The sequence below is a fragment of the Xenia sp. Carnegie-2017 genome, unplaced genomic scaffold (genome assembly GCF_021976095.1).
Source record: "Xenia sp. Carnegie-2017 unplaced genomic scaffold, XeniaSp_v1 HiC_scaffold_14, whole genome shotgun sequence".
Taxonomy (NCBI): domain Eukaryota; kingdom Metazoa; phylum Cnidaria; class Anthozoa; order Malacalcyonacea; family Xeniidae; genus Xenia; species Xenia sp. Carnegie-2017.
In genome coordinates, this window is record NW_025813447.1 from 7,345,799 (window position 1) to 7,357,414 (window position 11,616).

At 35.9% G+C, this 11,616-nt stretch overlaps 1 long non-coding RNA gene across 1 annotated transcript; it reads left to right on the forward strand.

The window, feature by feature from the left end:
- Positions 1-228: 228 nt before the first annotated feature.
- Positions 229-10,244, forward strand: LOC124434773. Its single transcript, XR_006944885.1, has 4 exons — positions 229-830; positions 3,347-3,513; positions 9,283-9,413; positions 9,603-10,244. It is a non-coding gene; the product is annotated as an uncharacterized LOC124434773 (long non-coding RNA).
- Positions 10,245-11,616: the final 1,372 nt, after the last annotated feature.

An 11,616-nucleotide genomic window follows, 5' to 3' on the forward strand; every position in this document is an offset into this window, starting at 1 on the left:
CCTTGTCTCTTTTACAGTTTAGAGAATGCTCGTTTTCATTCTAAATTGTCACCAATGATTATAGAAAGTAGTAATTCCTTCATTTTTACTTGTGACTTACCCATCATTTTACTTCTTTCTCAGTTGGTTACGCGTTTGTGTACTATTTAATATTTTATTATCTTACTGTTTATGCGATTACTCTTAAGCTTGAGGGGACGGATTATTTTAAAGGTACGTAATCACATAGGAGCAAGCTTGCTTTTCAAGACGAAACTTTTCTTGAGTTTGAGTTTTTAAGGGACATGCGCGAAGCAATGTCCAAGGGGAGATCTTTTCCCAAGTTCGCTACGCTCAAAGATGTGTAATCATCGATCAATATCGAATGGGAAAAACTTGGCATTCTGCCTCTACCTCTGCGATAGCATTCACGGGTGTTTTCATGCTAATTAATCTCATGGAAATGTGTTTCTCGATAATTCATTTTCCTATCGAAGCGTAGGCGTTGCGATAATTTGCACGAACTTTCCACGGCATCTGTTGTCCCTCATGCTTACAAGACAATTAAGTCTGGCGGCTTCCTTCTAACGAAACTTTCCAAAGAAGCTGTGATGCTGTTAGTTATTTACCAATGAATCTAAACCTTGTGCACACGATTTAGAGAAGTTCGCTTTAATCTTTATGGAATTTTTGGAGAGTTGGGTCGGTGTGTTATGTTTTTAACTGAACGTGGAATTTCCAAATGTGGATTACGTACAAAATTGTATACCAAGCTGTGGATATAATCTTACTTAGTTGGATTGTACTGTTGTTTGAATACGAAGAGGAGAGTGACTCGACAAAACCACAAGGTAAGTAGTTATTCATGTAGTTATCTCAATGAAAACGGGGAACCTATTACCACTGATCACGAGTATAAGCCATGCGTAGTTGCTTGCGCGTTCTCGGGGTCTTTCGTTTCGAGCTTTTATAATATGCCTGTAGTTTCTGCTTTCGCGATATAACTGTGGACATTTTCGGACATTACTGGGTCCTATTTGCGAGTTTCTTTCGCACTAGTAGGTGTTTCACAACTCAAATTATATTTTGGCTAAATAAATTCGTTGCTTTCGTGTATATGTCAGCCATAAACTAACGTCTGGTCTAATTTTTTCTGAAATAAATTAGCATTTTGACGGTTTCACGTGGTCTCGGACTCGTTGGAAAATTGCATCGTATACCGGTATATTTAAGTTCCTGTAAACAGTTTAAGGTGTTAAATTCATGTGATATAAATGATTGAAATAGTTTTTGCCAACATTGCATGGCATTCAATACGCATGTATTCCTTTTACCATATATTCCCTGCACATATATCTTATAAAACTTTGTAACATTTGGCAGCTCGATTATAATCTGCTTAAAACAATTCCGCGGCCATGTTTGTTTGGCTGCAAAAACGGAGCCATAATGTCAACGTCCGAAATGAACGAAACAGCAACCTACAAATAGGAGAAAATTCCTTTCTCGAAGGATAGACTAAGCAAGCGAACTTTAGGCTTGATTCCAACTAAAAAGATTCACTGCCCCATGATTTCAAGTTTTTATTATCACTCACGGTAATTCGTACACCACATTACGTGCATTCTGTACCTTTTGGATAACACGTTGGATAAAAGCAGTAAATGTAAAATTTTTCTATAGTTTTAAACATTCTTTTTACATTTATCGTCCGTCTTGCTTTAAACATGCAAATAAGGCACAATTTGAAATTCATGATATTTAGATTTTCTTCCTATTGCCTGGAGTGACGTACACGCTTTGATCTTAAAAACACCTGCAAAAATATTATTGTTTTTGTTGCATAATGAGGTGAAGGCTGCGAATTTTGAATTTTTTTATTCGAACAAGCAGCATGTATGCTTATCGAATCTACTAATGTATGTTCAAGAACTGGTCTCTGCTAATTTCTGCGAATCTCTTTCCTAACATGGCGCGTCTTCCCTTAGTATTTCCAATTGATGAATGTGCGTGTGTGTTTGCTGTTTTCATGAAACGTAGACTGCTGCGTATGAGTTTTGCTGTTATTGTTGATTTGAAAGTGCAGAAGAACAGCCTACTCCGCCATTGTTAAATCACTCGTGCCGGCGAAACAAGCTTGAAGGATATACTTTGTTTGAAGCAGAGATTACTTACGTTTGTGGAAGAAAATAACTCAAGTTCTCTACGATTCCATTTGCTATTGCTAAACTATAATCGAAAACCGTTTCAGTCAAATCATACCAAAGAACTTTCCAATATCGAGGCGTTTCGTCGAAGCTGTAGAAAATCTATATATGTTATGCTCGGTAGACTTTATTGGAAAAGTTTGTGTTTCTGGGCAAATGTTAATGTTTGATTTTCTTCAGTAAATCGGATTGTACGTACTCATTTTATACACGATAATCCTAAACAGTATTTTCCAACAATTATGTATATAAATACAACTACTAACTCTATTTTCTACGACCTTGAGTGTAATTTGTGCGATGATACTGATTGCTCGTAGCTCAATGTTAAAGTTTAAGAGTGAGCTAAAATTTTATGAAACATGGACTATTCCTTACGACTGTATACGAGTCAGTTTCTTGTCACTTGTGATATTTAGTTCTTAAAGATGCAAGTACATAGTTAGCTCACAAAAGGATAAGAGTTTTATATTCACGTGTATAATGTAAGTAAATTCCTTGGATTATGTAGCATTTTTGTATGACGTTTCTCAGTGGATTGAACACAAATACCTAATGACATAGCAATATAGCAATAGTTGTCTTGTAAGCTATCATTCATCAGAAGGACGAATTGCATGTATAGGCAGCATAGTAAAAAGAGGATATTTTGCGCTGATGAAACTGGCAAATTGTATCTCAGTTTTTAAGGAGAGATTACCTTCGGTGTTCCGTGCAGATTAATGCATTCATATTTAAACAACTCGACGGCATCAAACTAAAAATATGACAAAAAAATTCAATGTACGTGTATGCATTGCACGTCTGCGATCACAATGGGATCTTATAGAGGATAACTAAATTAACAATTTTAAGACTTTAATTCTCCATCATATGGAAGTTCGAGATGCATGCTTTTTTTTATAAAATATCTCCGTTATACAGTTGCAATTAATCGATATATACGGGCGTACGATATCAATTTAACCGAAAATATAAATCATGCGGTGTTTACATTTTGATTTTTTGTATTAAGTTCTGAGCCGTGCAAATCAGGTGCTGATATATTTCGAAACGTTTGTGCGTGTAATGGTGAGTGACTTTCCCCATTGCTGTATCGAGGAAGTAATGTATGAAGCTACATTTTGATGAAAATCGACTAATGTATTTTTATTCCACAGACTCAACTATGTAGCACAATTTCTTTCATGGCAACGGTGAATTATTGCAGACTCATGTGTAAAGTTGCAGACACATTTTATTCACAAGTCGCGGGAAGAACAGGCTGTCAAGATTTGATCTTTCGTCATTTTCTTTTATGGATGTCTCTCCAGCGATAAAACTGCCGGTGTGTAAGTTTGCACAAAAAATATTTGAAAATGTGCTCAGACATTGCAACTTTTGAAGGGCGCTCATAATCGTAAATACCAGCAAAGTTGTTCACAGTCGTGTTTATAGCTAACACAACATAGCCATAATCGACTACATTTTGCTTTCTCTTCCACAAATGGCAGAGATAGTTATACAAGTAGAAAGAGTTTGCAGCCAGCTCCTTAGTTGTACAGTGTTATATAGCTAAATTTGTGTACGATCCTTTATTGTAGCTTGAAGAAAGGTTTATCATATAAAGGCTTTGTAGGATTTGACTCGTGTTTGTACATAAAAGAATGAATCGTTCTCTAAGCAAATACATTGTTTATGCGACTCTTATTTTTACTTTCTAAAACAAGTTAGCTGTGTGAGGTGAACCTCAACAAGGAGCATTTATATGCGAGCGTGTTTTGTCATGCATATAGCGGGATAATACATATTCCACGAAATTCTTTCATGATTATTTCCATGCCCATTTCTGCCTTCTCTTCGCAGAATTTTCCATCCTTTCTATACTTCGTCTAGGTTGTGCTGTGGATATTTTCTCGGACAGAGAAACAATGTAGTTCAAAAAACAATTGCTAACGTTTGAAAGAACCTTCGAAATCTTAAAGGAAATAAACACAAAGGGAATCGCGTTACAACCATAACTCTTCAAATTTTCGTGTAGTCCATGATCGAATGATGCGTTTATATTCTAGATGAGATAAATACTTGCAACATTCTAAATTAAAGTTGGCGAGACCAACCACAAAAGCCTTTTGCATGAGACTGCCATTACATCACAACGTCATACTCTTTAAAAAGCAAATGTTTTTTTGCTCTAATTGTATAGCCGTCGCAATACAACTCCGCCATTGAGAAGTTATATACATCGGGTTCTATGATTTCGTGCAGCATGTCCTGGAATATTTTTGTTTTGTTTATTTCATGACAGTAAATTTTTTACAAGCGGTATCACTGTTCTTGAGTATCTTACAAACCCCCGTGCAGCTTTTGGTCTTCGTACGTTCAGTAAACGTGAACATGTTGTTTTACTATTTCGCAGACCTTATCTTTTTACGAAACTTTGTCCATTGCTGAGAAGTTACGCGGTCTTCGATGTTTTGGTTTTTAAGCATCGTTCGCTCTTTGAGTATTTAAGATTGTGCAATCGGAGAAATTTTTCTGATGTGTGTTTCGTGCGGAACGTTTGAAAACTCTTTGTCTCATATGGAGCTTATTTACTACTCTACAAGCGACAAAAACATTACGTAAGTAGTGATAGGGCTTCATGCAACACATCTTAGAGATGTGACGCAGTGAAAATAATCTGGAAGATACGGCTGTATTAGCGAATGTATAGTAACACAAAAGACGAACTTCAGGCGACTTATTGAAATGGAATGCAAAAAGATGTTACTTTTTCGGTCAATTTTTTAATATTGGCGACATCGAAAGGACCGAGTCATTTTTCTAGCTACATTATGTATATTTAAAAATGCCATGTAAATTCGCGTTCTTTCAAAATCATGAACGACACGTTTGATTATTCTTGGTGAAAACATTACGATCTTGTGATAAACTATCTTACTCCGCCATGTAGCATTGCGGGACCGTTTTCAATATGTTTTGTCTATTTCTCTTGTATCTGGACACGTGAAATTCAAGTTAAAGCACTATCAAACCTGAAAAATATTGCTTTACGTGCGTGCGTTTGGGAGAAAGTATTACATTTTCCCTCCATCTCATTGCTTTGAACTTTAATGAATGAAACTTTTCACCTTTTTTGCGCAAAACAGAAGGGAATACATGGCCGGCACAGCGATAAAAGATTCCAGCTGCATGCATTTTCAATGGAAGGCAGTCGGCATGACCCATTGTAGTCACGAATGCCTTACGCCAAATCTACACAATCTTTTATTAAACTTCATTCTTTTACATCAAGAAAAATATCAGGTTCTAAACATTGGCTTTTCCTATATAATACACGTTCAAAAATTTATCAAATGGTCGATTCGAGTTGAAGAGTCCCAAGCGTGGCGACGCTCTGTTTTGCATGAGTTTTATTGCGTGTGTGTGCAATTACGATTTTGTCGTCTTCTACAAACAATAGAGCATCACGACGAAAATAACGAAAAAATTTATTGCTCAACTTGAAACTTTTCCCCATTATTATAAGCGCGCAAAAATCATTCTTATCTCACACAGCCCATTACCTTGTTTAAATTCAGGTAGAAAACAGAAATGTCGAATTGCCACAATCCTCGTATGTTGCTCTAAGATTTTGGCTTCTTGGTCAACTTACTCTAAACTATTAGTTTCTTCATGCAGTGGTTGCATTATCAAAAAAACGCCAAAAATATATGACGCAGTGTTGCAATCGCAACCGGTCAACAACAAACACCCTATAAGGGGGGGATTTATAGGTTTAAAGTTGCACCAATTTTGGCAAAACGCCCGACATGTTTTCGTGTCGCATTATGCTCTAACGCAGCAATTGTAAACGCACATACAATCAAATTTTCTGGGGAATTAGCTACAGCACGAATTCTGCTTTTGATAGCTTAAAAAGTAGTACCCTGGAATGCATATCTACTATAGCGTGGGCGAACTCTGTGCCCTGTCTTATAGCCATCTTTTTGTACACGAGAGATAAATGTTTACGACTTAGACTTGGCCAAGGAGAACACGAATCGCTAAAACAACAGCATACTGCCACACTCTATCCCATGGCGTCTCGTCTCTTGCGTTATTCGTAGTCGAAAATCTTCTCACAAGCTCGTCCCCTGCATGCGCCAGCTCATGTGCAAGAGCTACAACGCTTTGGTAGTGCTCGTCATCATTCGCGAGGCCATTTTCTTCAACCGAATGATCGAAGTGATTTGGCAGGCCGTTTGGAGATACGTTTTCGAAGGCTTGCATTTCGGGCGAGGAAACTTCTGACGATTCTTCCATTCTGCACATTTACGTATAAGCTCTTTATGGCGACGTTAACCAGCTTTGATCGTCGACGATTTATTTTGGGGAAAAAAACAACAGTCAAACAACTTGTGACAAGTGGATTGCTCCTCTCTGTGGCGATATCTCAACTATGACTTCATGTAGAACTTTCTCTCCTCATTAATTATTCATTTTGAGCAACAATTAAAACCCTCCATTTTAGAGTGAATTTAATTGGTGCCGAATAATTTTGGTGAAAAAATCTATGCAGGTCAACGAACCAAATTGATAAACTTGAATGAATTGAATAAATTTCACTTCATAGTTGAACATTGGAAAGGAAATGAACAGAAAGTCCTTTACCATTTAAGAAATTGATATAAAATAAAAAAAGGCATTTGAGAGAACTCAAAGAAGTGATAATTAAAATTCAGGGCGTTTGCACGAAGCGCGTTATATTTTTCAACGCTTCTACAATTTCTGAAAAAGGAATAATCTACGATTTGAAGTGGGCAATTAACGAAATACAATATTGGTTCTTGAATTAAAACGTTTTCATTATCGTAAAGAAAATACATCCGTTTTTTTCACAATTTTGAAAAAATTACTATCCAATGGACAACGCTGTCCTGGTGTCGTGCAACCGCCCCCGGTGGGGTGGTATATGACTTGTGTGTCGCTCATTAGTAAAACATTCACTATAGATTTTTTCAATTGATTAAAAGTATACTATTCAAATGTCCATGTTCCGATTGCTTTTATTAATACGTTGTGAAACAAGCTATTTTGATCCGGTCATCTCAGACTTATCCAAATTATCTATGTTTGTGTTATTTGTAACAGGATGTGTTCGAACACGGGCTCCGTGGATGCATGTCTAATACCGTGCATGCATGTGGTTACAATTATACAAGAGTTGCTAGAGTAAACGTTTACAATTCACTCAAATGAACGCTATCTCTGGGTGACATGCAATCAGCATCATGATGTTACAAACCCTTTTAAAACATTTTTTATCGATTGACAAACAAGTATCTTTTTTCCATATCAATACAAATGAACATATCCAGACAATGTTCTAATCGCTCAGTACATCGTTAGTGCATGCATTAAGTCTCCAGTATATAACAATTCTGGAATTATGTCTTAAAACCAGTAAGCTGTATCGTGGTGGAATGATGCGGATGCTAATCAAAAAATGCAGCACGCCCTATTGAGCTAAATATGATCACTATCCACAACACTAAGTTTGCAGAATTGGAATTTTTACAAGCTTAAATTTTATTTTCTCAACAAACAACTAAGAGCTGCGTTCACCACGAAGTGTTTGAGCGCAAAACATATGTCTGACCTTTGTCAAGACAAACAAATAGAGCCGCTGCATGACGATATTGAAGCATTTATTGCCGGTATTGGAGTTATATTGACTAAACTCTTTTGATTGAACAAGGAAGCAAAATATGCATTTCTTGAATAACTGGATGAAAACAGTTTTCCATCAAGAAGCACCTGTCAAGTTTGCGCTGTTAACTTTTCCGAGGCATTTTTCTGGCTTGATGTATGCTAAATACTCATAGTAATTTATCTCACATTAATTTTTAATCAATTAGAAGGACATGACAGACGACCAAAACACCCTCTCTCATTTGCAAACGTCGACTTATTCGGATGTGTAAATAATATAGCCTTGGTCACTTTATCAGTGTTTGAACACAATACATTATACCAGTAATAAAACCTAATCAAAAAAAAAAGTCTTGACACTGCATGGCTGACATGAAAGCTAAAGATTTGAATTATTATTTTCCAGGTGACCTCGAAAAACGGTTTGCATTAAATTTATCTTACGAAATGAAGACTTTGAATGTCGAATTTTATGAAAGTTTTTCAAGTGTCGACCGAGTCTATTAAAAAGTTAACAAAAGGTGGACGCAAAGGATAGGCAAAGAACGTTGAAAGACATCTCCTATAAAATTGTTCTTAATTCATCATAAATGACGTTCGCATACTGCCACACTCTGAAACACTGTGAAAAAAAAGATGAGATCTTATTGGTGGCTTGCAACTATTCCCTTGGAGTAAGAGAATAATGGAATCCTCGCCATGTTGGATGAAATTTGCATTGTAAATAAGGAAAATCCTTTGTTGAAATCATCATTAAACATGGCGACTATGACGTAGCTTACAAACCAAGAATAGCTAGAGTTGCATTGCATTTCATTGCATTGCATTGCATTGCATTGAAGTTTTCTAAATTCTCTAGTGAAGTTCTATAGTGAAGTTCTAAATTCTAATGAAGTTTTCTAAATTCTCTCTACGTTCTCGATGATGTTGGTACAGCAGGAGCGTGGCTGCATTCAAGCTAATGACCATAAAACTCTCTTTCTTTGCTGCTAGGTCCGTCCATTTAATACGTAGCTATTCAAAATTTTCCGAATTCCAAACACCCCCATCCATTTTATACACAAACGTACTTTTCTGCTTCAATGTTCAATTGACAGTAAGCTGACTGATTTCTGTCATTATAAGGCCAATATAGGATTTGATTAAAGTACACAAATGTATACTTTAATCGTAAACCCTCCCCTTAATAGCACACTGCAATACAACGTCAATCCAAAGTAATCAGATGCCCACATTGTTATCACCCGAGTGTGACCAATTACTAGGTCCCACTCGAGTAGTGAAACCAACTTTAATATGCGAAAGAGCTTTAATGACGACGTATTTCTGTTATTTTTGTAACTTAAGGCCATGTATAAACATAGCAGATTTTATGGAAATATGATTATGATTAATATTATGATTACTTTTTCGTATCTAGTGGGACCTTCCAATATGACGGTGAGAAATTGAATCTTCCAGGGTCAGTCGGTTGTTGTTGAGCTTGGTGTATTGAGCATTGGACTTGCAATCAACGATTACTGTATGTGACATGGCAAGGAAGTCAGCAATGTAAGGATAGATTATAAAACACACTATTATACAAATGTCATTTTTATTGTTGGTTTTTCGACAGTGGAATGCGTCACTTGGTATATTTTCAGAAAAATATCGCATATAAAAAACGAATACAGATCTGTTGCATAACTAAGTCTTTGATCAAATTTTTCTGACTCACCAATGGGAGTAATTTATTAATAGTCAGGAAACAGAGAGCAAATCAAACGCCCTTTCACACCCCTTCCTAATATCAACCGTACACTCAATCCTCAAACTACAACCCGAACTGACGACGACACCAGTACGAACCAAGGACCTCGTGCATTGGAGAACAGACAGAGCATGTTGAGCCAGAAGCTCAACAACGAATACTAATAGTTTTCTGGCATATTTGTACCCTTTTTTTTCAACTTTTTAGTAGAAATATACAAAGTAGACTTGAACCTAAGAAGGTGCAATTGCATTAGCCATGACTTTACCTTAGATATTTACGTATTAGTGAACTCTAAAAAGACAAAGAGAACAAAGCAGTCTTGAACCAGAACAGCAGTGATCTCAAACCGTCAACTTACACACTCAAACAAGCGAGAGAGATGTGGAGCATGTGGAAACATATCAAGTGCTACAACAGAACAACATTTGTTGCCTTTCAATACATAAGACTTTAAGTTATAAGATGTTTGGCAAATGCTTTTACCTCATCATTAAATAAATAGAACTATATAAAGAAAATTGTCTTGCTACAAGTCAAGCGATAGCAATCGAAGCAATATAAATATAATGATAAAGAAAGAAGAAGAATAAAGTATACATGTCATGCATTGCCATGTGGTGAATCCCGTGCATGTCTTTTGTAATTTTTTTTGATTTAATGTCGACGGGATTATTTAACTTTACGTTTGATGACAAATATATTTTTAATCATTATACTCACCAACCACTTATTAATGTAATGTCTTCTACAAAAGCATGTTGTTTCTATAGATCATCAACTTACTTTTTTACTTTGTTATTATAGTTTTAGCACTTACCTATACAAGTTTATTTAGACCTTTGAAGGTAAATCAATATGCCCTCTCGTTTCAAGGTGACGTTGCTCATTTAATTTATTCGATGTAAACGATTCAAACTTCACATTACGCTTTGTAAGAACGAAGGTATAGAGATTTATAGACATGAGTTAATTTAAAAATTCATACTAAGTACATCTCAAGCTATAATAAAATACATGAAATTAAATTTATTTTAAATCTTCGAGAGGCTAGTACAAATGTTATAATAGTTTGAGGACAATTACAAGAACAAGAACGAAGACAGCAATAATTTCTACGCTATTTACATCATCGAATAAAGTCAACATATTAAAGCAGAACTTCTCTGATAGTTCGATGATTGAGTTGTCATGCATTGACATTAAGTAGATGAACAGAGCCTCTTTAGTGAAAGCTTGGAAAGATCCATTTATCCTTTATTGGCTTTCCATAAAAATTTTCCTGTTATCCTCTTTAGTGAAAGCTTGGAAAGATCCATTTATCCTTTATTGGCTTTCCATAAAAATTTTCCTGTTATCCATCAATTTTGTATTTGTGCAGGACATCAGGAGATGTTTCTCATTCCCGATTTCAAAGGTATGATTACAATGATTACATATCCTATCATTATATGTTGTACTGTTGTAACGATCAGTTTCGACTCGTAGTTCATGCGTTGAAATTTGAGTTTTAGCTACGGCTTGTCGTTGTTTAATATTATAGATTTGGTTGGTATTTTTCAAAACACGAGACCTTTGAAGTTGACTAAACACCTTTGGCTTTTTTTGCTTTCATCTTGTTGAGTTTGTTCATTCCAGTGATCAGCATGGAGACTCAATTCAATTTATTTTGGACATAAAGGCAAAAATATTGTGGCTCTTTGGGTGCTATTACAAAACCTTTAAAATCGACCTGTATATACCACATAATTGAAATGAATATGTTGTAAACATAGCTGGCCGTAAGTTAAGGTAAACGGTCGTTTGCGGACCTATACGTTGCGGATCCAGTATTTTCCTTTTAACGTAGCTATATTTATTATTATGTAGTGGATATATTTCTATTAGTATAAGCTCACTATTATAGGTTCGAGCACTGTGGTGACTCTACAAACAATCCATACAATGTGTAACCCTACGTCTTGTGTCCCATGTGCAGGAGTCACCATTTTACTATGGTGATAA